This window comes from Amblyomma mixtum, chromosome 10 (assembly GCF_055824585.1).
Source record: "Amblyomma mixtum isolate Tamu chromosome 10, ASM5582458v1, whole genome shotgun sequence".
Lineage (NCBI taxonomy): Eukaryota > Metazoa > Arthropoda > Arachnida > Ixodida > Ixodidae > Amblyomma > Amblyomma mixtum.
Genome location: NC_143021.1, coordinates 164,170,112 through 164,192,268, shown reverse-complemented (window position 1 = coordinate 164,192,268; position 22,157 = coordinate 164,170,112). Strand labels below are relative to the sequence as shown.

The 22,157-nt window shown below is 45.0% G+C and overlaps 1 long non-coding RNA gene and 1 pseudogene across 1 annotated transcript in view; one reads left to right on the top strand and one right to left on the bottom strand.

Annotated features, from left to right (window-relative positions):
• Positions 1 to 8,360: 8,360 nt before the first annotated feature.
• Positions 8,361 to 12,431, top strand: LOC149327594 (uncharacterized; annotated as a pseudogene).
• Positions 12,432 to 13,361: 930 nt separating this feature from the next.
• LOC149327589 (uncharacterized) overlaps positions 13,362 to 22,157 on the bottom strand; it is a 139,549-nt gene continuing 130,753 nt past the window's right edge. Inside the window, exon 3 of the long non-coding RNA XR_016286386.1 lies at positions 13,362 to 18,656. This is a non-coding gene — a long non-coding RNA (uncharacterized LOC149327589). The remainder of the gene's footprint in view (positions 18,657 to 22,157) is intronic.

Genomic DNA, 22,157 nt, shown 5'->3' with positions numbered 1-22,157 from the left:
ACCAGAATGAGCCCGAAGACCCATCATCGGCAGAGAAATTTTGGAAAGTTAGGCCACTGCTTGATAGAATTAGGAAGCTCTGCCTTGAACTTCAGGTATTTGAGGCAGAACAGCATTGACGAGCAGATGGCGCCATTATCAGGATGGCACGGCAAAGAAGGCAAGTATAGAGGTTGAGTGCCCTCAAGCGATTGTTGAATACATCCGGTATGTGGGTGGAGTCGAAAGTTGGACATTATAATTTGCCGCTTTATCCCATCCGCACTAAAACGAATGGCCAGTACGGATGATATTGTCACGGACAAACGCAGCACAGCGTTTTCTAGGACGAAGCCCGCTGAACCGCCGAGCTCATGCAGAACGAAGACGACGCGCGGCCACGCGCCTGGAGCCAAGGTTCGGCCACCAGGTGGCGCCGGCAGAGTGCCAGCAGTGTGGCATTGCCCCCCCTCTTTCAAGAGGCATCGACCCGATGCCGCACGGGCGGAAAAAAAAAGTAATGAAGGGAAGGTGGAAAGTGAACGGCGCGAGTGTCTGCATGAAAAGGTTGTGTTGTGCTGTGTTGGGTTTTATGGCACATAGGCAACTGAGGCCATCATGCGCCACACACAAGGTATTGTAAAAGTTTATTTTTGAATATTAGAGATATGTAAAAAGTCATCCTTGGTGTAAAGGCCTTCAGACATTAATATTACCTTTTGAACATGTACACAAATTTTAAAAATGGCTACTAGTAAAAGCTTTAAACGGGGCTGGGAAACCTCAGTAGCTATCCTTGGCTGGACAAGGACACTGAGACTCCCAACCAACCAAAATTAAAAACCTCAGCCTTCTTCTCAGGCGTGAGAAAGTGGCTGAGGTGTATTAGAATTAAAACAGACCTGTGGGTAAAAATTTAGAGGCACTTAAAAAATCCAGTTTCTTTAAGAAAGCTGAAAACACATGATATATCAACAATTGAATCATCTCCTAAAAGCAGTGCGGGATGAAAAGGGATGTATTCGTTATAAAATTGAGCAAAGTACTTTTTCCTTAGTTTTTCCAATTTCATACAAGTGAATAAAATATGGTTAATTGTAACTTCAACTCCGCATTCTTCGCAAAAAGGTTGGTCTTTTTTTGACAGTAGGAAATTGTGTGTCAGATGCGTGTGTCCTATACGAAGACGACAAATAATGACTTCTTTGAAGCGTTCTTGGTGGGTGCAAGATTTCCATTCACCTAAAACTGGTTTTACAAAGTGTAGTTTGTTGTTTGATTCATTGTCCCAAGCGGACTGCCATTTTTTCCTTATTTCACAATGTACCGAGTTCATGCAATCTTTAAAGGGAATGTCTACTTTCTTTATTTGTTTGCTACGAGCCTGCGCAGCGCAGAGGTCTGCTCTCTCGTTGCCTTTAATTCCGACGTGACTCGGCACCCAGCAAAGTTTTATGTTTTTTCCTTGAGCTATGGCTTTTGTTATGTTGTGTATTATGTCACCGAGCATCGGAGTAATTGCATTTCTAGAGTAGAGAGCTGTAAGTAAACTAAGGGAGTCCGTGTAAATAATAGTTTCTGAGGTTTTCATTTACTATTTTTTTTACGGCCAAGCATACAGCGTAACATTCGGCTGTGAAAATTGATGCACACTGTGGAATTCTGATTATTTCATTCTCATGCCCTCGTACTACCGCACTTCCTACGTAGGTGGCTGTTTTTGAACCGTCCATATAAAAATCCGCAAAACCATTGTATTTTTCCTCCAGTGCAAGAAATTCTTGTACTATATGTTGTTGCGGGGTTTGCTTTTTGTGAAACTGTGTGAGAGTGAAATTGCATATTGCAGGGAAGTTGTACCATGGAGGTAGTGGCTCTCGTCTGAGCGCAATGTTAGGTAATGTGTTCAGTACACCGAGACTCTCGCACATCTCTTCAAAACGCAAGAGGAGTGGTCTGGTAGTTTGTGGTTTATTATTAAAAAGTGTTCTGGATGGACACTTTGTAACTATTTCATAACAGATATGTTTTGGTAGGGAACGGATTTTTAGGACGTATGAGCATGTAAGTATGCTTCTTCTATCTGTAAGAGATGGTTCATTTGTTTCAACGTAGAGGCTATTAATGGGTGACGTCCTGTAAGTGCCAGTTGCAAGACGTAAACCTAAATTGTGCACTGGGTCCAGTCGTTTCAAGTACGATGGCCTTGCTGAACCATATACTATACTACCATAGTCTAATGAGGATCGTACCACAGAGCGATAAATTTTTAGAAGCCCTGCCCTGTCAGAACCCCAGTGTTTATGTGAAAGGACTTTGAGTATGTTCAGTGATCGGGAAGTTTTCTTTTTTAATGTGTTAATATGAGGCAGGAAAGTCAGTTTTTTGTCAAATGTTATGCCTAGAAATTTATGTTTATTTTCTACTGGTGAATCTATTTCGTTAAGGTGTAGGGTGGGGTCTGCCTGTAAGCCTTGTTTGAGTGAAAACAGAATGGCCACTGTCTTCTGTGGGGAAAATCTGAAACCATTTCTGTCTGCCCATGTTGTCAGTTTATTTATTGTTAGCTGTATTTGTCTTTCACATGTTGATATGTTGGAGGATGTGTAAGCTATCTGGAGGTCGTCTACATAAAGTGAATACATAACAGACCTTGGTATTATTTTGTTAAGAGAATTCATTTTTACAATAAAAAGAGTTGTGCTTAAAATACACCCTTGAGGCACTCCATTTTCCTGAATAAAATCCCTCGAAAGGGTTGAGCCTAGACGGACATTAAATGAGCGGTTTGACAAAAAGTCTTTAATGGAGTTCAGCATTCTGCCATGGATGCCAAGTTCAGCTAAGTCCTGAAGAATTCCGAACCTCCAGGTAGTATCATATGCTTTTTCTAAATCAAAAAAGACTGCAAGACAGTGTTGTTTGTGTATAAAAGCTTGTCTGACTGTATTTTCGAGACAGACTAGGTGATCTGTAGTGGAGCATCCCTTTTTAAAACCACACTGGTGGATATCAAGAAGTTCACAGGATTGAAGAACAAAGGTTAGTCTTATATTTAGGACACTTTCGAAGGTTTTGGCGAGGCAACTGGTCAGGGTTATGGGTCTATAACTGCTAGGAGAGGTTGGGGGTTTACTAGTTTAAGAAACGGTACAATAGCTTTTTTCCAGGCCTCAGGTATTTTGCCTGATATCCAAACTACGTTGAAGAACTTTAAAAGTGCCTCTACGGCAGGTTGAGATAGATGTGCCAGCATTTCGTAGTGGATTTGGTCGGGTCCTGGTGCGGTTTTTTTACCAGCAGACAGTACTGTATTTATTTCTTGGAGGGTAATCACACTGTTATATTTTTGGTTTGCACCTCCACTAGTTGGAAGTCTTTGTCTTTCGGCTGTGTTTTTGTGTTTTAAAAAAGACTGTGTATAGTGTGATGACCTTGCAACTGTAGCGAAATGTTCTCCCAGTATGTCTGCCTGTTCCCCTATGCTTGTTTGTGTGCCAGGTGTTGTTAAAAAAGGAATTGTGAAGGGTGAAAAGTTTCCATTTAATTTGCGAACCTGCTCCCACATTTTTTTAGATGTCATCTGACAGTTAATGGATGAAACAACTCTGCCATGATGCTTTCTCGGCACACCGACGGACATACCGAGCTTTGGCTCTTGCCTTCTTAAAATTAACGAGATTTTCATGTGTCGGACACCTGCGGAATTTACCCCAAGCTCTGTTTTGTTGTTTTTTGGCTTCCTTACAGTCCTTTGTCCACCATACTTTATGATTTTGTTGGGATTATTTCTGGTGAGGAAGTTAAAGTGATTAGTATAGGGAGGTGGTCACTGCCATATGGGTTGTCAATGACATATCCCATTTAAAATCATTAAAAACAGAAGGTGAGCTAAAAGACAAATCTAAAAAGGTCATTTTCCCCGAGGCAGGGGAGCAGTAGGTGGCTTTTCCTGTATTTAAAAGACATACATTGTTTGTGAGGATAAAATCTTCGATTATTTGACCCCTAGAGTCACAGTGCTCGCTTCCCCAAAAAGGGGAGTGAGCGTTAAAGTCCCCAACTACTAGATACGGTTCTGGAAGTTCATTGATAAGTTCTTGTAAATCGTGGACTGTTAATGTAGAATGTGGAGGAATATATACAGAACAGAGAGAAATTGTTTTATGGCTGACGACACTGACCGCAACGGCTTCAAGTTTTGTTTTGAGTTTTATTTCTCGAGCAGGAACGCCGCTTTGTACAATAATCGCGACGCCTCCAGAGAGTCTATTTGCCTGCTCACGATCACGTCTAAAAGTTTTATAATGCTTCAGGATGTTCATATGTTGTGGACCTAGATTGGTTTCCTGGAGACATAAGGCTACTGGTGACATTGACCCTAAAATGTTTTTTATGTCGTCGTAATTTCTCAATATTCCTCTACAGTTCCACCGAACTAGAAAAGCCATGTTTATGTTTTGGGGTAGGAGCAACGAGAAGTTTACTTATGTTCTGGGGCCGTTATGGTAGCCCTGCCTTTTTTCCGCTCAAGAGAGCTGTTCCGCCGCTCTAAAGCAGGCGGACTGTGGGATACGTCCATCGCCTCGCGAGAGGTGCTGGACGACCGCGGGGAAGCCGCGCGTGTGTGAGTGTCAGGTCTCCCCCGACGGGGGGAAGTCCTGCGGGATGTCGACCCATGGGCCGGCACTCCCTGGCTTGTAGTTGGCAGAGCAGCTTTCGCTGTCTCGGCCTGGGGCGTGGATGGCACTGCCACAGGCGCGGTGGGAGTGGCCGCGGCAGGTGCCGGAGCGCTGTGTGGTGCTACGCCCCCGCGCACCACATCAGCGAAGTTGGGTTTTCCTGTGAAGGAGAATGAATTGGTAAGCGCAAAACGCCTCCTCGCTTCTTTGAATGAAATGTTTTCTTTAGTCTTAATGGTGATGATTTCTTTCTCCTTTTTCCAGGACGGACACGCCCTGGAGTATGCAGCGTGACCTCCTTCACAATTCGTGCAGCGTAGGGCTGCGTCGCATTCCTCAGAAGGGTGGTCCTTCGAAGCGCATTTCGCGCAGGTTTTGCGGCCGCGGCTACTCTGTGAGCCGTGGCCAAACTTCTGACAGTTGAAACAGCGGCGGGGATTCGGTATGTAGTGTCTGACGGTGATTTTCATGTATCCAACATCGATTGTTTCGGGCAAACTGCTGGTGTTAAACGTGAGGACCATATGTTTGGTGTCTATTTCTTTGTTGTCTTTGCGGATTTTGATTCTGTGCACGTCAATTACATTTTGATCAGAAAGTCCTTCAAGCATTTCGGTTTCTGTTAGATGGATGAAGTCAGCTTCTGAGATAACGCCTTTAACTGTGTTAAGAGATCAGTGGGGAGTCACGGAGACAGAGATGTCCCCTATGGAAGCAATGTTTGAGAGTTTCGAGCATTGGATGCTCTCACGGAGTTCGAGGATTAGGTCGCCGCTGGACATTTTGGATACCTTGTAGCCAGGCCCTAAGGTATCTGTTAAGCATTTGGTAACAAGGAATGGGGATATGATTCGGGCTTGTTTTTCTTCACAGTTGCTATGTATTACGTGAAACTTTGTGAAAGTTGGTTTCTTTTTCATGAAAAAGTCTGATGCTTCGTTCCGCACTCTTTTGAGAGAGCGATCTAGTTTTGAAAGGGGGGGAGCCATAAAAAAATTTGGTTTTCCGGTCATGGTGGCAGCCACCCACCATGGAGTCCAACAAGGGGACGCGACAGGAACTTGAAGGCAAGTCCTGCCCACGCCAGCTGTACACCTTAACTATAACCTAATATGACTCAACTCAGGGTAGTTGGTCACACACGGTTAACCCTCGCCGCCAGGAAAAAGAGGAAAAAAACGATGAAAAGAGGAGGAGACAGGAGAGTTGTAAGAAAGGAAATAGGAAAGTGAAAGATAGAGGGGAGGATAGGAAAAGGCGACTGCCGATTTCCCCCGGTCGGGTCAGGCCGGAGGTGCCGTCTACAGGAAGCTGGGGCCAAAGTGGTGTGTTGCCTCCGCCGAGGGGCCTTAAGGGTCCAAACGCTCGGCATCGGCTCAACCACCAGGATCCCCTTTTCCCCGGACACGGCGATGCCACGCACAGCTAAGCGCGGATGCTCGGGTCCGTGGTGACGCATTGTTCACCATCATCCCCCTGCGGGGATGTCCCTGCGGATGCTCGGGTTAACCCCGTGGTGTCGCCACTCACCAACGTCTGCATGCTGCAGACGCCTCCCTGCGGGGATGCATGAAAAGGGGCTAACGGGAGTAATATGGCTTCAGTCGCGCCACGTGGACTACTTCGGGCGTCGGTTGTCGTGAGGACCGGACAGTTCCTTGAGGGAGCACCTCGTAGGTCACCGCGCTGAGGCGGCGTAACACCTGGTAGGGACCGAAGTAACGGCGCAGAAGCTTCTCAGAGCGCCCCCGCAAGCGGATCGGATTGGCTCCAGGTGCGTGAGATCACCACCATTTGTACATCTGCTCGCAAACTCCTCAATGCAGCGTAAAAGACATTCAGACGTTTCCTTTTCAACAAGTTAACTTATCATCTCTCTCGACACGACATGGCAAAGCACTCAGTAATCAGTTTTCAAAATAGCTACAAATGGGAGCTGACGAGAACTTCCGAACAATGCTCATAACTCTGGTTTGGTTTATGGAATTTAATGTCCCAAAGCGACTCAGGCTGTAAGGGACACCGTAGTGAAGGGCTCTGGAAATTTCAACCACCCGGGGTTCTTTAACGTGCACTGATATCGCACAGCACTCAGGCGTGTAGACTTCCACCTCCTTCAAAATTCGACCACCAAGGCTGGGATCGAACACGCATCTTTCGGGTCAGCAGCCAAGCGCCATAACAACTGAGCCACTGCAACAGGTTGCTCGTAACTTTAAGCTGCAGCTTCTCTGAAAACTATTCTGTTGCATACACCACAGATTTACGGCAGTATCTGCGTACTTATTTATTCTGTGTAATAGCTGGCTGCCCCAAAAGTTTCAAACGCATACTGCAAGGAAGAGGAAGAACAGCCGGAAAATGGCAAGTCTTGTTCTCGGCAAAACAGCTGTGGGCACGCCGAAAGCGCAGAAAAATACATGCCACATGGGCAGAGAGGTGCACGCAAAAACAATGCAAGAAACCCGCACACTGCAAGCACCGGAGGCTGCCGCCCTGCACGCGCGCAACGTGACCATGGAACACTGCTGTGAATGCATTCATTCCCTCAGTCAGCGGAGAAAAGGGAATGAGGGGAAGCGCAGCACCCAGCCGAATGAAAACAAAGCGCAAAGAAAGTTATTGAAGTTTCAATTAGGGCATTACCTTGTGCCCTAGTGAAGGGTAACATTATCCATTATGTGAGGGTATAAGCTTGCGTCACAGGTGTAGCAACTGGCCGGTGGCAGCGCCGGGCCGAACCAAACCAGGCAAGCAGTCGGGGCAAATGGCTGGCATTTATTCAACGATCCACGGTATGTTAGATAGCGCAAAACGGGACAAGAGACAGAGAAAGGCCCACATAGAAGTTTTGTGCACCACGTCTCAAAGCTATGAGCAGCGCATGGGTGTTGAAAATGATGCCTGGAAGGCACACAGTGGTTAACCCCACCCATACGGTGAAGTCAGAGTGGGGGACGACGGTGACGACAAAGCAATCGGTTCTGGAAACGCGTGGCACTCCCTTCATTGCCTCAAGGAAAGTCGTGGCGCCCTCAATGAAGAAAGTTCGGAGACCCATACTCAGTCGACTTCACAACATTTTGCTGTCTACTCTTCACCATATTGCATCACACATACAAAATATATCCGCGGATCTGGAATCATGACTCTGTCGCATCCAGTGACCATTCGCTCAATATGCTCATCGCATGGCATGAATCCTCAAATCGGACATCAAATGTAATCGTTCCTCTGCTACATGGCCGGAAGAATCACCGACTTCATCGCCGTTTTGCGACACTGATGGTGGATGAAACTCACATCAAGCCTTACTTCGACATATTAGAGGTGCTGCTGCGAAAAGCTCACGTGTAGCAACCAGCACACTTGTCTTTATGGTGCAGAGCCCTTATCCAAAAAACCGAATCAGAGTATCTGCACCAGTTCCTGAGAAAATTAATAAGCGACTGGAAGAAATTGGCCACAGGGTAGTGTATGTCCTAAGTGAGAACAATGCCATCAACACAATGTCTCGTCACCTCCTTCTAAACAAATTGTTTATTCGCATCCATCGGACCCTGCACGACCTCTCTAGTATGTGTACTGGGTCTATTACAAAAAAAAGTGTATACGCAATAATTGGCTTCACCAAAAAAAAACAACCAACATTGCATCTACTTTCCCAAGTTCAAAAAAGACCTCACTGGAGGTCAGCGAATGCTCTCTGCATCATTTGCTACCATCAGGAATCTCTACAACTCGGAGTTCAAGAGGCTGTTAAGCTATGGCTACACACTGTCAAGAATAGCTGTTTGTCCATCGAATATTGAACGACAAAATGTCAAGTTGGCTTTACAGATCTTCAATGAATACCTTCCGCAGGCCCTGCGAGCTCTTAGGATCAAGCACAACCTCTTATTTATTGAGTGGACTGCCGCTTCGATTGAGTTGGTGGTGAAAGGGCGGAAGATTGTGAACGTGAAGACCCCCTGGAAGGGAAAAGGGCTTAGAGACAAGTTCCAGGAACCAGTGTTTCCTCCGGATAATGACACCAAGACTGACTTCCTGCACAATCTCTTGGCCTGGTTGAAGGAGTGGAAAGGCAAAAATTTCGACATTGGCACGCTAACATGAGAGACCCACGCCACTATCGACCACACAGCATATGCTTTTGTGGAGGTTACCAAGTACTGCTTCGAAGAGCGCAAGGTATCGCAAGTCGTTCTAGGAAAGATGCAAATCGACAGTCTGGAGGAGCGCTTCGGAAAGTACAGGATGCTAGCTGGATCCCAGTGCCATGTGTCGATGAGGCAAGTGTATGAATGCGAAATGAAGCTAAGGCTGCAAAGAACTTTGCCAGCCATCGTAAGGAGGAGCAATGGGATGAGCTTCACTTGCGACCAGACTGTCTATGCCCCAGCCTAAATGCAGTCGTGACCGAAGAGGCACTGTAGGGACTAAAAGACATCGTCCCGGTGCTGGTCTATGTGGCAGGCTATGCAACACTTTAAAAGCTGAACTGCACAAAATGCAGGGATGCACTCACCGAAAAAAGCACAACATCAGTATCCAACAGGGATGTACAATACGGCCTTGTGAAGAAACTTGACAGGGGCAGGCTTGGTTACCCAGGCACATTTGCTGTCAACGCTGTCGCACACAACTATGCAGTTGTCAAGCAATTATCAAAAATAAGGACATAATCAACATACCGAACGAGCGTCATGTAGTCACGGACCTCACGCTTGAACTACTTGCCGGTGACGATTTTTCAGTTTGACACTGCAAGGGTGGCCACAAGTGCAAACTTGTGTTCAAACACCTGTTGTGGTGTCGCACCAACATTTTGCTAAAGAACTGCTGTTGCAAGATGAATGACTGAATATTGGATGCCAACGCCAAGGCAAAAAAAGAGAAAAGCTGAAACTCTGCAGAATAAGGTAGCAATTCCTTTGTAAACAGCAACATGAGTGTTTTATGAGCTGGATCCCTCATTTTATGACGCGAGTGGCCATTCTTCACTTGTCAGTTGCGTTTTTTGTCAGTCGCGTTTGTCAGTTGCTGCAAAAAAAGCTAACACATGAAAAGAGACAATCTTATCACGGTCCTTCAGGTATGGTATACGTTATTGGATTGTTAATTAAAATTGCTATTGAAACTTTGCCTTTCAATGTTTTGGACTCTCTCAGGAAAAAGTGGAGCAAAATGATGCAAGAGCCCTTTGCATTCAAGAGCAGCTGGCTTTTTTGGGCTCATCAAAGCACCTCTGGCAGGAAGAAACTGTATGCCAATGTGTAACACTCTGGCATGCCAAATATTTATCATGTTACCAGCTGCTGAGAGAGTCTGGCGTGCTGAAATTACCGTGCAGGTCAACTTTGAAGAGGTACAGTCTTTGTCAAAAGTAGCCAGTCTGCATGTTTTTCTTCTCAGTCGTATATTAAAGCTATTATGCCAGCCCTCAAGCTCTAAATCTCTGTATGGTGAGAACAACCCCTCTCCTCACCTTCAAAGAACTTTTTGATTTTTAGGGAAGCCGTGAGGGCTCTGTTATACAAATGAGAAGCAAACCATGCAGCCTGGTTACTTTTGACAAAGACGGTACATTGGTGCTTGCACTGGAGAGGTAAGTCTCTTCACTGACAAAGCAGCGGCTCCACGTTGAAGCAAAGCTGCACTCCAAACAGGTAAAATACTCTGTTGCACATCAAGAAATTATTTTTTTACATTAATCTCTGCAGGCACAATGTGGTCCCCTTAATGCATGAGATGTTGTTTTACCGACAAGTTTCCCTGAACTTCAAGACGCTGACACTTTTTTTCACGGTGCAAACCTAAAAAAGGGCAACTACTACAGCAAGCGGGCCACGTCTGCAATGTCAATGAAGCTGTGCATGCTCATGGCTCCGAAATCACAGGAAAAGGTGCTAGTGCTTTTTTTTTCTTTGCTCATTAAAATGTTGTTCATCTGCACTTGTGACCTTTTAAAGCGTTTATCATTAAAATGCTGTTGATCTTGTTTTGTTGCAAATTCCTAACCTCATTAAACGTTTGAAGAGGTCGTGTTAATCACTTCGGCGGCAGCCTTTGCATGTTACTTGGGTTCTTACTGTACTTGTTTGTAGGTTATATTATGGGCTCTGGGAACTGCGTTTATTGCTTTTTAGGCACTGTCAGCGTGCTGCTATGCTAGCCTTAACTCCTTCATTGCGCCTTTCTACTGCTTTTTTTTTCATTTGTACTGCGCAGTGAAGATGGGACGCGTGTGCTTCCATAAAAAAACTCAAGGATATGCAGTAAGCATTTTGTCGGCAATGTGAAGACCAGCGAAGAAGGTCATCCTTCAAATTATCCAAGCATCTTCCCGTCAGTTCGCAAGAAGAAACTAACTCCTGGCTCAAGCAGATGAGGACCAGGAGAGCAAGCTGCCGGGCTAGTTGGTGATGCATTTTTCGAAAGAAGTTAGCGTAAAAAATGAACAAGGGACAGAACGAAATTACACATGAAGCGCTTGTGAATGTCTTATGTGTCCTTTCTTTCTGTCCCTTGTCCGTTTTTTGCGCTAACTTCTTTCGAAAAATCAAGCAGATGATTTGAAAGGTACATGCAAGTTCCTCTAAACCGTTAAAGACAGGCTGTGGATGGCTATTGTGATTTTTATTGTTGCATGCTGTTTGTAGGCGAATGGAAAGAGGGAAGAGAAGAAAGCTGCAGGAAAATATCAGGATCCTGCCCCACACCTGGATTCACCTGTCGCTGCCATTGATTGCTCCACAGAACAAGCTAATGAAATTGCATCTTTGGAATATAGCCTAATTGATGAAAGATTTTTCTTTTGCTGGAGTGATGAACTGTACGTATTGGAGTTTCACTTATATGAAAATGTGGTGTTATGTGATGTTGATTGACATTTCTGCAATGCAGGCATCTACAATGACAGAAGATCAACTGGAGTGCTTTACTGGAGAGCTTATCTTTCTCCCAGTGACTTCTAATTGCATTGAAAGCTGCTTTGTACCCCACAAGACATCATGTATAGTGGAGCAAGTAACTGTGTTTGATATCGACTTTTGTGAGAAGGCCCACTGCATAAGCGGACCTACTTCGGTGGGTTTAAAGCACTGTATAATGATGAATCTGCACTGCAGTCATTAACAGCAGTGTCTTTTCAAACTTTTGCCCTTCTGCTTAGTGTTCTTCCTGCCTCAACACAGCGAGTGAATGAACTTTCCCTTGAAGACCAGCTCCTTTTGTTTTTCATCAGGTTAAACCATGGCTTTCCATTTTACTTTTTAGCAACATTATTTTCCACTCACAGCATGACAGCTTCTCAAATTTTCAAATCAATTCTTGCCAACCTCAACTCGGCTTCAAAGAGCTGGATATTCTGGCCGTCACGGTTAACTGTACAACAAAGAATGCCAGCTAGCTTTCGTGAGCACTACTCCATGTGTAGAGGTATTATTGACTGCCCAGAACTCGAAACAGAAATGCCACCAACCATTCAGAAAAACAACCTGTGGTTTTCTAATCTAATTGGATTAGCTCCTAATGGGTTGATAACATTCATTTCTGAGGGTTTTGGAGGCAGGACCACAGATGCAGTAATCACCACTGAGGGCAGTTATTGTCTCTTCTGGAACCCGGTGACGTTATATTGGCCGACAAGGGCTTGGTGCACAGCAAGCAACGTTGGTGATGCCGCCTTTTGCAACAAGTCCTCAGTTCACCGAGTCAGAAATGGATGCTACTTGTGAAACAGCATCGGTACGTATCCATGTGGAGTGAGTGGTAGGACTACAGATATTTCAAATTTTAACAAACAGAATTCTACATGAATTGGCTGGATAAGTTGACGTCCTCCACATGGTTGTCATTAGTAATGTTAATTTTAAGCCTGGAATCAGATAATTTGGGGATTTTCAAGCTGTAGGCCTAACCGTGTTTACCTCGTAGCAACGACACCTGGCGGAGCACTTCTCTGGCTTTTAGTCAAGTATTTCATTTTCTTCTGCTTGGATAGTTTTTCTTGGAATAAAAAAAGACTTGCGATGCAGCCAGCTTCATTAGCAGTAATTACAGATGAAAATTTCTGCAACCCAGCGTTGATGTGCTTTGACCTCTTGTGGGAGGGTCTCGTGAGATCTCGCGTCAGGCCAGAGCGTCTTTGAATATGGCCGCTACCATGGCTAGCCGCAAGAAAAAAGATGCTGGTGCCAGCGGAAACAGCGGCCGTGTGTTTTACACACTCCAAATGGACATTGCGCTTTTGCTTGAAGTTCAAGCGAGTGACCCGTTCCGCAACCCGGAGCAGTGGGAGTTGATAGCCCTGCGGCTGAGGGAAATGCTGGGCATCAATTGCAGCTCGCGCGGGGTGCACGAACGCCTCGATTTGCTGGTGTCGCGATATGCGGCAAACGACTGCAAGAACCTGCAAAAGTAAGTTTGTTTTGTTGCCTGCATTGTCGCGGAAAAGGTAACTCGCTGAAATGCTTCCTTATAGGTCCGGCACTGAGGAACAGTACACAGAAAGGGACCAGCTGTTGCAGAACATAACCGGCTCGGTGCAGGGCATGGCATAAAAAATACGCGCCCTGAATGGGCGCAAAGAAAGTTTGAACAGCCCGGCTACGTACCCTGCGCCAAATGGTGCCGCAGCAGAGCGCAGAGACGCTAACTCTGAGAGATATGGGCATGCTGCACACTATGCTCCAACAGAGCCAAGTGGTGACAGCGCTGTTGCGGACTTCGGAGATCAGTGTAAGTACGTCGTACTTGCGACGTACGCTCGTTATGCAACACATAAGTGTTTTAGTGCAAAAGCACCCATGCACTAACCAAAAGCGACCAAGAATCATGTCATCTTTGGATCTTGTGCCTTTTAACAGCGACGCCAACACCACCGACGAAGTTTGTCACTTCTGTATCTTGTGCTGTTGCTAGCAACAGCGACGCCAAGAATCTTATCTTTGGATCTGGTGTTGTTGACTAGCAACAGCGAAAAAAAAAATAATCTCCACGTATGGAAGCGGAACCCGCGACGACGCGAACTGAGCAGCTTCGCAAGACGCTGCACTGAAGCACTAAGCTATCACAGCAGTTTTTTAATTGAATGCCTTTATTTCACTAAACAAATACACCCTAGTCGAATCGGACAGGTGATGTGGTTTACAGACAACTGATCACACTAAAACAATTCAAATTTGTCACTTTCTCTAGCATATTCATCCAGTTAGATACACAACTCTGTGGTGGCCTTTCTGTATTGCACTTGTTCTTAATGGAAAATAGTGTTACAAAAAAAACAGCTTTGCAGAGATTTCAATGAAGTTGCTTTGCCTATGTGTTGGTCATTGCACTCTTTTGGACCTGGGCAAAATCTGTTGACTATGATAAAGTCGAAGACGCGCCTATGCTTTTTGCACTATAATCGTTTAGCCAAGTTTAAACCCTGGCACTTTTTTTCCATCCTGATTACAGTTGCATAACCTCTTTCCAGGCACTAGTATAACGCTCATTACCGAGCAACTGTTCACTTCAATGCTGTCGGCGGCTGCCATTACGTCGGACCAGGGTTCAAGCATGCCACGCAGCACACCTGATGAAGACCAGCCTGTGCATCCAATATCGCAAGATAGCACCCCCCCAGCGCGGTCGAGAGGGGACGAATCGAGCAGTGGAGAAGCTCGAAGGTATCCAGTGTGAGGTAGGTTTGCAAATCCAATACTCACGGGTTGTATTAAGCGCCTCAATACCTAGCCCTTGTACTTGTGCAGTACGGTACACGTGAACAGTATCATAAAAAGTAGTGTTCAGGATTATAATTAAATACCAGCCCTGCACTACTTGCTGCTGCCTCTACAATTTTAATCATGGCAACAAAAAAAAAGTCAGGAGGAAGCGTTTTATCAGGGTGCTTGGTTTGGTATCTTGTTTGTGCATACAGCACACAAACAGAATAGGGACAAGAGCATAGAACACAGATTAGACGCAATGTTGGCTAATGAGTAACAACCATAAGTATAAATAATCACCAAAACAAGATTATCAGTACTCCTAGTGTAAAGCTGTGTCACTAGCTGGGGATGTGCCATTCTGTTGGCATGTCTTCTGAAAAGTGAAAACAGTGCACCAAGAACAATTTAAAGCGGTTCAACGTACAAAAGTGGCAAGTTTATTGTTCTCAAAGTACCGACTCAAACAAAGGATGAAGGACAGCATCAGCCTACTGACCAAAAGTTTCAAGAATGGGACAGACAAAAGCCCTCTAGTTGACGTTGCGTAGCTGACTCAGGCGTATCTCTCTATCCCTTCGAGTTTGCACTTGCAGAGCTTTGCATTGTGTTAGTCAAATCTGATCCATTTTATTCTTCGACGTGCGACACATGCCCTGTGGGTCATACTCGCCATGCCTGAACGCTGGGCTTGTGGACTACAATTTCAACACCACCAATTCACTTAGTCATCCTGGGCTGTTATTGCAGAGATTGCGGCTTGGCGTTGCTCTTTATAGGCTTTTCGACGCTTGTAAAGGAGCAGAATGAGCCGGAATGTGTATTGGAAGAGGGAAGTAAGACTTGATGTTGGGCTAGTCGGTTCATGGTTAGAGCGAAACAAAACTGCGCGAAGAAGACGGGACAAAAGAAAGGCACGAATACACACACACAAAGCGCAGACTTCCAACTGACTTTATTTTGTAAAAGCAGGGTGCTTATAAAGGCAATCACAGCAAACTAGGAGACAAGCAGAAGCAACGTGCGAACGGCAATGACAAAGTCAACAATACCACGTGTGATTATGACGCATGAAAAGTTCGAATGTGACCATCTAAGAAATTGATTTCTTGACATGAAAGAGATAAAGAAGGGGCGCTAACACACTTATCACCCCTTTTAGAAATGAAATAGGCCTCGATAATTTCTCTTTCGGTTTTAGTTTTGGCTTTAGAAAGGAACTTTGTTTTTTCCAGTTAAGGAGAACAGGTTTTCGTGTCGCAGCTCTTACAGTGCAAGGGTAGATTGCTGCCAGTGCCACTGCTAAGGGATCGCCTGTGTTCTAAAGCGCGCTCATTAAAACAACGGCCAGTCTGGCCTATGTAGGAACGACCGCATGACAAAGGTATCTCGTAAACAACTTCGGAAACACATTTTGTAAACTTGTTCCGGTGGTTCTTCTTGCAAGTGGTGGGTTGCTTTCTTGTTCCAGCCAGTAGAGGGCACACTTTTTTCAGCTTGCAAGGAGCCGAAAAAACAACGCGTATCCCATACCTTTCTGCTACCTTCTTGATGTTATGGGAAAGGCAATGAAAATACGGCATGACAAATGGTGGCTTGGGATCCGAGCATCCTTTATCTTTTTCTTGTGAAGATTTTAGCCTTTGAAGCAGGCTTTCGCAGGTGCCAAGAAGTAGATGACGGGGATAGCCAGCGGAAAGAAGGCGCTCAACTTGACAGTGAAAACTGGATGACATGGTGTGGGTACAGGATTTCTGCAGGGCAGAGAGGCAGGCAGACATGATGATGCCACGTTTGACTAGCTTAGAATGAGCGCTTTTATAGGGTAGTAGACTCTTGTCCGACCTTGGGCTATACGACCAGCAAACGTGGGCATCAGTGAAGTGCAGATTTAAGTCTAAAAACTGTATGTGGTTGTCCCTTGTCAGTTCATGAGTAAAAAGTAAGCCTTGCCCCTCAGAGGAGAAGGCGTTAAGAATGTTAGTGACAGCACTGTCAAGGTCATAGTTAGAAGAATTGTCTAGAATCACTAGAAAGTCATCGACATAACGAAACACACGTGATACAGGGTGGTTTAAAAGCTCTTTTTCTAAGCGTCTGTCTAAAAAAGCCATAAAAATGTCACACAGCACTGGAGCAACCGAAGACCCAATGCAAATTCCGGACTTTTGAACATAAAATCGTCCGTCGTAAAAAGTGGCTGTGGAACTCAGGTAAAACTGTAAAAGCTCTAAAAAATGCTCGGTACTGATGCCAGCCATATTGCGAAAAACTAATTCACCATGCTCTTGAATGCAATCCCATGAAGAGGGAGTATGTGTATTAACTTGGCTTCAACTGTCATGTCAAAAAAGGACACTTTTTTTGTAATAACAAGTAATAAATTAGATGTACATGATTACTTGAGGATTAGATAAGCCTTTTGTTGCTGTTTTTTCCTGATATGTTGTGCTGCTGTTGTTTCCTTTTCCCAGTGATCATTTTTACATGCATTTACTACAATGAAGACTAGTTAGCACTGTGTCCCACGTTTTCTGTCCCCTCATATCCTTTTTTGCAGTGCACATCAAACATCAGGTAAGCCATGATTGGAAATGGCACAGCTATCTTTTACTCTACCTAAATAATGGCATGCTTCACTCATGTTGGGAATCTTGTTGCCATTTTGCAGGGAAACGGAAACAGGAACAAGCCGATTATGAGTTCATGCTGAAGAGGATGAGGCATGAAATGATAATGAAAGAAAAGACCTCTCAGGTTGAATTAGGCCGGCTCGCTCTGGAGGAAAGCCAGCTGGCTTGGGAGAAGGAGCGAACGCTCATGGAACTCCGTGAGAGAGAGGAAGAGCGATAGGCGCACGCAAGGAAAAGAGCGCAAGGGAAAGACGAGCGCAAAGCTCATGCACAGGAGAGGCAGGCATTCACAGCTCTAATTGAGGGACTGCTGTCAAAAATAAATCATTAGCTGTCATGGAAAATGATTTCCTTATTTATTTATTCAGTGTAACATATAGGCTCCCAAGGTGGAGCACTGCGTAAAGGGGCACACATACAGTGAAAGTACAAAAAGTAGAAGTTACAAGAAAATACACGGTAATAAGGAAAAAAAATACAAACACATGATAAACAAGATAATAAGGAACTAAATACAGATGCATGATAAATACAAGAAAAAATCAAGGAAAAAAAATCAATTTCAGACAAACACAATAAAAACATGAAGAAAAAAAAATTGTGCACAAACAGTTCATTACACACGCTGCGGCTTTAGGTATTCCCGTAGGCTGGGTGGTGCCAGGTTAAAGTAGGCAGACACTTGACTGCCGTACATAGCAGTGTGGCAGTTGGCAAAAATTGTTGCCACTTTATACATCTTTTCTATTTGCTGCCACAAAAGTTTCTGATTTTTTTTAAAGTCGAGAAAGGCGAATTCTGCCCCAACTTTTCCGAAACCCCACTCAACTGCCTGGCGGACTTTGCTCATCCCGCAGTTGAAAGCATTTTGGGTTGGGGTCCGACGACAGCCATCATAAGGCTTCATTAGCAGAGGCTGGAGCGGAGAGCCTGGGTCATCGTAAATCACCAAGTGTTCATTTGCAACGACTCTTTTCAGCTTTGAGTACAAACCACTCTCTCGGAATATTCCTGCATGAAGTGCAGCCACAAAAACACCAACTTTTAAGCAATGCAATAACCAACCCCTTTTTATTTCAACAGGTGTGCTGTATTAAAAGCAAGAAATACATAAAAAAGCATCTCACACTGCAACACTACGCTTTCTGTCAAAAGGCATGGACATTTGAACTCTCTGTGTAATTTCTGGGTTAAGATAAACAGTGCAAATATTTGTACAGCCATTGTCGAAAGTTTAGAGCCCAAGCGTAACACAGCCTCAGCGTTCCAAGCCTTCTGAAAGTAAGATTTCTTGTCTTACCCCCTACAATGGGTAGGACTTCAACGATTGCTACAGGAGCCCCACTACACCGTGTCCTGTCTGCTAGCTTCTCCCTTAGTTACACATGGTTTATGCTTCAGAGTTGCAAATTGAAGCTTTGTAGCAATATTGACTCGCTTGCGTCATGGTAACTTCCAGGGTAGTGCCCGTCAAGTTGGCAAACAATGCTGCTTGGGAACATGAGAGATTGATATTTGATCATATGCATCCTTTTATGGCCTGAAAAATACATCTTTCGATTTCTTTTAGGCCGGCATATTGGACGAGCTGTCCCATCGACGAAAGCCCAACAGTTTGGCAGCGGAGCACCTTTGCTTTGAACAGCCTGTGAGAAAAAAAATAGCACGAGTTGAGGTCTACGACTACAGTAGTCAAAACTGTAATAGGATTAAAAGCCTATTTGCTGTAAGTGTAACAAAATATTTCCATAGAGAATCTGATGAGCAATTCATGTAGTGGTGCAGTGGAGTACCCTCGGCAGGCAAACACTGGCAGGGTTCTCCATTTCGAATGTGTGGACGCTAACGTGTCGGAAAACCCACAACACCACAAAGAAAACTAGAGCATACAAGTGCCTATTTGTACTGCAATCAGACCAGCCCTATGTGTTGCTGGAAAGCTGTCGGTCAGCGAATCAGCCCGAATGAACTAATGGGCACATTGGGAACATTTAGTCGCAGAAGACTTGTTCGTCAAAAAGATGACTTGTTTGTTTCAGAGTAATTGACAGCATACGCCTATTACTGTTCACACTAGACAAGTGAGGGAGTTCCAAAACAAATATACCAAATGCAGATGGCTGCTATTGCAATATACGAAAGTAATAGCTATGACTGTAATATTGCTACTGATACAGATTTCCATTTCACGGTGGAGTCTAATATAGCCTGAACTTCTTGTAAACCAATATGGGCCTAATAAACATTGCTGTCTCAATACAAACATCTACTACAGACTGTTATTGGCCTACGAAGGAAATAGAAATTTATTAGGCTAATACTGGCTCCTAAAAGGTTATTAGCAGGCATACACAGTAAATACAAAAATGTAGCACAGGAATAAAAGCTTATTTTGGAACTTTGGATACAGTTACATGTAAGGCACGTATCCAAGAGGGGGCCTGAAGGAAACCCCCCCCCCCCTCCTCCTCCACTTAGAAGAAATTACCTTGGGCCCCTCCAGAAAAAAATTCCTGGCTACGTGCCTGTTGCATGTTGACATTTCACTTACCCTTGCAAAGCTCCGCAGCAAAGAAGGCGAAAGCCACAGTCACTGAGCAGATGGTCGAAGTTGCGCAACATGTGACTGAGCCTTATGTTTGCCGCACTTGACATTACCGAACAGTGCCAGCCAAAAATCTCTGAGATCGCACCACCTGTTGGGGTATGCCAGCCTGCGCAACGTCAGGCACAATGCTTCTTCCCCTGGTACAATTACACCTTGGGCAGTGGTGAGCGTTTGCGGCACCAGCAGGGCATTGCAGAGTTCGTCGAAGTCGGTCTTCTCAAATCGGCACATCTGCTTGAATACCGTTGGGTCACACTTGTTTACGTCAAACAGCTCGTGCCGCGAACGGTACCCAAAATATTCTTGACGCATTCCATGGCCCATCTCTTCCGATATCAAACTGCTCTCTAAGAGCCGTCGCTCCACATTGCGCATTATTAAAGCGTCAATGTCATCCCACCGGAGCGGGGAAATCACCAACGGATTTGAAAGAATGCTTCTCGGCATTTCGATAGCTGCTGTGGTAGTTGCGGAGCACATGAGAATCACAACCACAAGTAAACAAAACAGCGAGAACAGCTGGAGGAGGACTGGCGAGAGGCTTGGCTTGGCTGATGAAGCATCAGTTCTCATTTCTTGCGCCAGATGGCGCGGAGAAGCACAGCGGAGAATTTTAGGATGCGCTTGGTACGTCCGCTCGGAAGAACGCTAACGTTCGGCCAACTAAAAGCGTCGTGGACGCACCGTTCATACCGTACGCAACGTAGTGAGCGTTGCGTACGTAAGCCCGTTACATACGGCCAACTAAAAGTGTCTAATATTAAAGTGCCCCAGCACATATTAAGGAAAACAAAAATCAGGACGAACTATAGTTTGTTTTTCAAAAAGAATCAAAGCTATTTTTTCCGTCCCAGCAATCGTTCCCGTTCATGCACAGCAAAAGCCAATCCGTTCTTTCATGTTTCTTTCGTTACTGCAGTGTCAATGTGTTTGATGATCAATGCATTATTTCTCTATTTTTTCTCGTTTACTTCCCTTTTCCAAAGTAGAACGGTTATGTTATGTTTTTGTTGTTCCAATGAGCAAACCTGCTGTACTGTTGCATGTGTTGTGACACCCGTGTGGTGCTAGGGGCCTAGAAAGAGGATTTATGTCTTCCTTTTTTTGCCCCGGCCCCGTGGCAATGCTACATTGTATTGTCAAAAGCTGCAATGAACTCAAACTGTTAGCTGGAACGTCTGGAAGACAGGCAGTAAACACAACACAGGATTGCAATTGATTTCAACTGTTTTGTTGCACTGACAGACTGCTACAGTACAGAATGTGGTACACACATGCAATTGTCTAAAATGACTGCAGTGTAGCCATTGTAAATAGTATAAATAAAATGTACTGCAGCTACTTGTAATAATTGCTCAGCCTTATGGCCAGTGAAAACGCTGCTTGCTGGGGAATATCACATTTTTCTGCTTTCGGATATTGGCTTCAAAAAATGTTGAAAATAAAACTGACGCAGCTTTGGGACTGCTGAAGACCAGAATCTATTGTCCCTCACAACAGGAATTGTGAGGGAGTCCAGACTTGAATATGCACTGAAGTAGCACTTTTCGAGGCCAAGAACATACAAGCTAACTTCTGTGGCACAAACAGGAAGAACATTTCTCAAAATAATAGGCATTTTGCACGGCATTATGACCAAAGTTGTTGCATGGCTGCCAATTGAAACAATTTTATTAACAATGCCACACAACAGTTTGCCAAGAGTCAGTACGTTGACACTACCGTTATTGTAGACTGCACTGAAGTGTACATGCAGTGGCCCAAGAAACTTTATCCCACAGGGCAGAAATACAGCTCTCGCAAGGGTCCTCTGGCCGCAAAACTAATTAGCAAATACCGCCCAGAAACTCGAGTCAAAATAAATATGGATCCCCGCACATTCAGGCCTCCCAGGAAACGAAAAGGTCAGCAACACAGCCCGAGAACTAACTATCTATGCAGGACGAGACGCGTTCCCAAACCACGGGGCCAGCTCAGCAAGGGACCATGTGCTCACTTTTAGTGAAATCACGACTTTCTATCAAAGGAGCAGATTGGAATATCCCCCTCCCAACCCCACGCTCACGCAAGAGCAAGCAATCACTCTCAGGCAACTCCAAACGCACACATTCCCATGCCCCGCAACACCAGCCAAAATTCATCCAGATATATACTCTGCAGAATGCAAAAGCTGCGAAGAGTATGCTAACCTTAACCACATCAGGTGGGCCTGCAGTAAGAACCCTTTAAGCGGAATAACCACAGAGGAGCAGTGGGAGATCGCGCTGCGCAGCTCGGACCTGTGGCAGCAAAACTTGCTCACAGAGAGAGCTGACCAGGACGCCGAGATCCATGAGATCAAGGCCACCAAACGACAGTAGCCCGCTTGCGCCAGACGAGAGCCTTCCTCTTCAAAAACTCTACAAATAAAGTTTATTCTCTCTCTCTCTTGCAAGGGCTGCAACGCAGTCAAGTTCCTTAACGCAGCTGCACCAAGTGGATTCATAATGTTTGTATCTGGCACATATGGTGGACGAGCGTCAGATAAGTTCATTGTTGA